The sequence below is a fragment of the Bufo gargarizans genome, chromosome 8 (assembly GCF_014858855.1).
Source record: "Bufo gargarizans isolate SCDJY-AF-19 chromosome 8, ASM1485885v1, whole genome shotgun sequence".
Taxonomy (NCBI): Eukaryota; Metazoa; Chordata; class Amphibia; order Anura; family Bufonidae; genus Bufo; species Bufo gargarizans.
This window is the reverse complement of record NC_058087.1, coordinates 151,094,922-151,101,755: the sequence shown is the minus strand read 5'-3', so window position 1 is coordinate 151,101,755 and position 6,834 is coordinate 151,094,922.

The window sequence follows — 6,834 nt, the reverse complement described above, 5'->3', positions numbered from 1 at the left end:
TTATACGGTCCACAAAAAAACAGAACGGACACCGAGATAAAATACGTTTGTGTGCAAGTTATCATCTGCAGCAGAATCTGTGAAAAAAATTCTGATGGAGCCACAGTCAGTGGTGTCAGTCAGGCGCCAGCAGATCCAGCAATGCTGGTCTTCTGCATCTATACCGGGACAAAAAACTGCCATTTTGCCACATTTGTTAATCTAGCCTAAACAGTCACACAGGATGAGGGGGGACAACATCAGGGAAGAAAACTTAGAGCCAAAAAATAAATTATTCACCATCTTAATCCTGGTCAATCAATGGGTTTCCTTAACCTATAATAATGTTAGGGGGTCACTGCTGAGATCAATCCCCCTGAACAGCTTGTTTCCCTACTGATTATTGTCTCAGTTTTCAAAATTTTCACCCCTTTGCAGGATTTTTTTTAATTTTTATATTGCTGCCTGTGTCAGGGAATTGGTGTTTAAAATTTTTGCAGCCTTCATGTATTCTCATACCCAGCATAGATTCCATGTGACAGCTCAGCCAGCACACAGCCCCTCTCTCTGGCTTCCTGAATGACCCTTAAAGGGGTTCTTCAAGATTTTACGGGCTCATGCACACAAATGTGTGCGGTGCATGGGCACCGTCCATGTGCCTGCTGTTTGTGAACCCATTTTCTTGAAAAGGGTCAGTGAGCCACAAAATTCAGAACATGTTCTATTTTTTTGTGGACTTGAAGCGCTCGGCGGTGCTTCCGCTCTGTATTTTGAGGACCCATCCGTGATACCGAGTGCACATGGCGCGTTCGTGTGCATGAGCCCTAATACTGATTGATGACCTATCCTCAGTGTCTGATCAGTGGGGCATCAGTGTCTGATCAGTGGGGGGACCTAACAACCAGGACCCCCGCCAAGCAGCTGTTTGAGAAGGCTGACTTCTCTGCCCTTTTCCTAGGCCAGTGACGAAGTGTTCATCAGTCACATGACCTAGGCGCAGTTTAGCCCCATCGAAGTGAATGGGTCTGAACATGATACCAAGCACAGCCGCTATACAAAGTACGGTGCTGTGCTTGGTGAGCTGAGAGAAGGCTGCGGCGCTAACAAGAGCTGATCAGCAGGGGTCCCAGGTGTCAGACCCACGCTGATCAGATACTGATCCTGAGGCTAGGTCATCAGTATTAAAACCTCAGAGAACCCTTTTAAGTTGACATCCTTTTTTATTTGGTTGTAAATATGTTAGATTTCACACTGAATGGGACTGAGCAGCCTGCAATGTATGAGAATGCATAAAAGCAGAGGACAAAATGGAGCAAAATGTTTTATTTTTTTTGGGATTAACCAAATTTTTTAAATACATATAATGCCAAAAAAATCCCCTCAAAGATGTACACATCCTTTATATAAACTTTTTTTTTTTTTATCTAGCAGAAATTGTTTTTGCCTGGAAAATCTCACATTTGCAGCTGTTTCCAACACTTGCAGTAAAGGTTCAGTTCTTTCAAAATGTCAAAGTAAATTATATGGGAAGTGGTATTTTAAAACTGAATTACAATCTTTTCACCACACGAGCCCAAAAATGTTTGGAGGGGCTGGGTTTTAGGCCAGTGTGTCACAGCTACAGCGCTAATAGGCACCTTAGCCCTTCAAATATCAGCATGTATTCACATTTTTCTTTTCTAGGGAAAATAGCAGCACAATGATGAGTTGTAATTATCCATCACTTTACTATGGTTTTCAATAAAAGCTTTACTAGGAATATTTCCTATTACAAAAAAAAAAAAACATCAGCTACCATAGGGAAATCTAAAATACAAAAAGGAGCAAAAAAAAAAGGAATGGTCTGAAAATTCCACAACAAAAAAACAGCAGTTTCTAGTGAGCTTTTAATTTCCTGTGTCAGCATGTAACTGCAGTTTTTTTTTTACAAAAAAAAAAAAAAGGGGGGGGGTGAATCTGCTCTTAACCCCTTAAGGACTCCCGTGTGCTGATCGGGCTTGTGCAGGAGCTGCACCCACCTGATCAGCGGCACAGACCCGGCAGTCACTGACAGACGGGCCCCTGCTACATACACTGGCATCGGTGAAGACACTGATGCCGGTGTATTAACCACTTGTATGCCGCAGTCACAGCTGACCGCATGGACCCGATGGCAGAGAAGGCAAGCCTGATGCCTTCCATAGGCATCCAGGGCTTACCTTCTACAGAAGCCTGTGATATCCAGCCTTTAGGTTGGTTCTCGCAGGCAGGCTGTCAGCACACAAGCTGACATGCAATGTATTATAATACAGGATGTATTAGGTATCGCCTTGTCCGTAACAACCAGGTCTATTAAAATATTACATTACCTCACCACTCAGGTGTCAAAAAAGCTATTTTTTGTCACCTTACATCACAAAAAGTAATACCAAGCAATCTAAAAGTCATACGCACCCCGCTAAAAATGAGACCCTACCTAAGCCAATCTCCCCCAAAATTTTTTTTTAAAAAGCTATGGCTCTCAGAATATGGAGACACCCAATTTTATTTTCAAAAATGCTTTATGCAAAACTGAAACAACCAAAGAAAGTAGTCATATTTGGTATTGTGGCGTCCGTAACAACCTGCTCTATAAAAATACCACATGATCTAACCCGTCAGATTAACACTGTAAAAAACAAAAAATAAAAACAGCTATTTTTTGTTACCTTACCTCACAAAAAATGTAATATAGAGCAACCAAAAATCATATGTACCCTAAAATAGTAGGGGGGGGGGGGGGGGGGGGTCTTCAAATATGACATGGCAACTTAAAATTATCCCAGTGAAATCTGCCCTCAAAAAATGGTGCTCCTTTCCTTCTGCGCCCTGCCATGTGCCCATACCGCAGTTTACGAATACAAATGGGGTGTTTCTGTAAACTACAGAATCAGGGCAATAAATATAGAGTTTTGTTTGGCTGTTACTGGAAAAAAAAAATGGAAAAAGTGAAATTCTGAAATCTAATCTCCATTTTCCTTTAATTCTTGTGGAACACCTAAAGGGTTTGTAAAATCAGTTTTGAATACCTTGAGGGGTGTAGTTTCTAAACTGGGACCATTTATGGGTGGTTTCTATTCTGTAAGCCTCACAAAGTGACATCAGACCTGAACTGGTCTTCAAAAATTGGGTTTTGGAAATGTTAAGATTTTATTCTAAGGCTGGGTTCACACGGACTTTGCGAGTGCGTTGCGGGAACATGTGCGATTTTTCAGCGCGAGTGCAAAACATTGTAATGCGTTTTGCACGCGCGTGAGAAAAATTGGCATGTTTGGTACCCATGGTTTATAACATGGTTATAAGGGAAAATAATAGCATTCTTAATACAGAATGCAATGTACAATAGCGCTGGAGGGGTTAAAAAATAAATAAAAATTTAACTTGCCTTATTCCACTTGCTCGCGCAGCCGGCATCTCTTCTGTCTTCATCTTTGCTGTGTACAGGAAAAGGACCTGTGGTGACGTCACTCCGGTCATCATATGGTCCATCACATGATCTATCACCATGTGATGACCGGAGTGACGTCACCACAGGTTCTTTTCCTGTACACAGCAAAGACGACGACAGGAGAGATGCTGGCTGCGCGAGCAAGTGGATTAAGGAGAGTTAATTATATATATTTTTTTAACCCCTACAGCGCTATTGTACTATGCATTCTGTATTAAGAATGCTATTATTTCCCCTTATAACCATGTTATAAGGGAAAATAATAATGATCGGGTCTCCATCCCGATAGTCTCCTAGCAACCGTGCATGAAAATTCCACCGCATCCGCACTTGCTTGCGATTTGCACTCAGCCCCATTGACTTCTATTGGGCCTGATATCAATGTGATAACCGCACAATATAGAGCATACTGCGATTTTCACGCAACGCATAACGGATGCGTGAAAATCACAGCTCATGTGCACAGCCCCAAAGAAATGAATGGGTCCGGATTCAGTGCGGGTGCAATGCATTCACCTCCCGCATTGCACCCGCACGGAAATCTCGCCCGTGTGAACTCAGCCTAAGCCCTCTAATGTCCCCAAAAAAGAAAATGGAATTTACAAAATGATCCAAACATGAAGTAGACATATGAGAAATGTAAAGTAATAACTATTATATATGAGGTATCACTATCTGTTTTAAAGGCAGAGAAATTGAAATTTAGAAAATTGCTGAATTTTTCTACATTTTTGGTAAATTTGGTATTTTATTTTTTTTAAATAAAAAAGAAATATTTGGATTCAAATTTACCAGTGTCATGAAGTACAATATGTGACTAGAAAACAATCTCAGAATGGCATGGATAAGTAAAAGCGTTTTAAAGTTATCACCACATAAAGGGACGCGTCAGATTTTCACAAAATGGCCTAGTCCTTCAGGTGAAAAATGGCAGGGGTTAAAGGGGTTTTCCAGGATTACTATGGCTGCTAACAGATACGCTCATGTAGTCATTTACCTTGTGTACATTTTTTTCTTCATAATATGGACTCTCCTGACCCGTTTTCACCATGTAAAGAGATCCCTCTGGTTTGTTTCCATCCTGTACGTAGCACTTCCTGTTGCTGTATCCAACCAAACCCATGATGCATTTTTCTCTGCTACAGCTCCGCCCCCAACACCCAGCTTGTTACATAGGCACTCCCCTTTCTGCTGCTCTGACACACCCATAGACATTATATCACAGGAAATAAAGAGCTGCATGGTCATGTGACTACAGCCCAGAACGGACGAAAAGAGCAATAAAGGTAAAAGAAATACATTACAAAACTGACAGTTGTCCTCAGTAGAAGTCATCACAATCTGATTGGCAGGGCTGTGGGAAGCTGTTTTCAGTGTAGCTTCGGTAGTGAATAAGGCTGGCTGCTGCAGCACTGAGCACACACAAGCCAATGCAATCCTGTAGCACTTTGTCTAAGATCTCATGCACATGCCCGTATTGGGGACCACAAACAGAGGGTCCGCAATATGTGGGCACCGGTCGTGTGCATTGTGGATGTGGATTCACTTAAATGGGTCTGCAATCCGGAAGGTGCGGAATGGAGGCACAAAACCCCACGGAAGGACCACTGAGTGCTTCCATAGGGTTTCTGTCCGTGCCTCCGCACTGTAAAAAAGTACTGCATGCACTACTTTTTTGCAGTGCGGACGGATCACAAACCCATTCAAGTTGCCCGTGCATTGGGGACCGCAAATTACAGTCCCCAATGCACAGAACGGCTGATCAACGACCGTGTGCATGAGCCCTAAGGGTGCTGGTAAAGAAGTATGCTGCATTTTCTTCCAGCACAGGAAAACACACTGCAGATTTAAATTAAATTACAAAATTGAGTTACATTATTGGAAGTCAGTTTTGAGGTGTGTGATTTTTTTTCTTTGCTGGAAGGAAATGCAGCATAAATGCGGGCTGTTTTCGGATGCTCGGTGCATACAGCTGCGCCATTGCCGTCACTATGAACTGCGTAGCGCAGGCCCGGCAGACAGCAGACGGGTGACTTCACAGGCAGATGGGGAGGGCATTGGTGATGTTAGGAGCACACAGAGGACTGGATAGGGGATAACTTGTACCAACCGGAATACCCCTTTAATGCCAAACCCTGCCACCTCATTTGCAGAATTCCACTGTAGAAATGGTAATGTAACAAATAGAAGTTTCAAGTTCATTATTTAAATAAAATACCCCTTAATTTCAGCAAATATGAAAGCTATAAAGACAAAAAAAACACTTTGGATTTACTTTCAATGGAAGTGTCTCCGGAGCACAGAACGGCCTGTCTAAATGAAGTTACCATTCTAGCATACACTATCATAAGACTCAGATTCTACAAATTAGAAAATTGCTAGTGACAATAGCTCATGTGGTCCAAGATATAAGGAAAACAGAAGTTACTGAAAACTTTCATCCCTCTAGAACAGAGGTGCACAACCTGCGGTCTGGGGGCTGCATTCGTCCCACGATTCCACATACATGTATGGCTGGGTTCTGATGGTTCCAAAAGAGAACCCAGCATTGTTCTGGTAGAGAGCAGTCATTAAATGGTCACTCAGAGGGGGCTTTATCAAGACTGATGAAGGTGCGCTGTTCTTGATATCCCCTGCACTGCCAGAAGATGCACTTAATTTACGGCAAGGCGCATCCTCTGGCAGTCCATGTGCCTGAACCAAAGTCTAAGGCATCTTGTAGTGGCCGTAGATTTCTGTTCCGATTTAAGCCTCATGCACATGTCCGTGGAACACGGACCGTGAGATACCGGGCTGGATTCCTGCTGAGTGCAGAAGCACATGGCGTCATTGGTTGCTATGACGCCGTGTGCTTAGTGCCACCGCTGCTGTACAGTACGCTCCTGCCGGAATCCAGGCTGGTATCTCGCGGTCCGTGTTACACGGACGTGTGCATGAGGCTTAAGACCAGAATACTGATGTAAAAGATAAATGTGTGGGTCATCACCTCCTCGCCCCCTTTTGGGAACGTTGCGAGGGAATGTATATAAATGCCAAGTGCAACAAAAAAATTTTGCCAGAAAACTGGTGTAGGGAGAAAATAAATCTCCCCACCCCAGTTCTCTTCCCTGCACTTGAACATAGTGCAACAGTTTTAATGTATTTACACATGGGTGCAGGTTTACTAAGTCTGCAGATTTCCATGCGGTTTTGGGTGCATTTACGCACACAAAAAACCGCATGTTCCCTTTGCATTTTTTGGTGTGGATTGGGAGTGGTTTTGACACCGATCTCACCCTTCCATTGAAAAGGTTATAAAAAAAAAAAAAAGAAGATCAATTTCTGCATGGAAGGAAAAAGCAAAAAACGTACGTGACATTGGTCTAATCTCATACACTTTGCTGGTACTG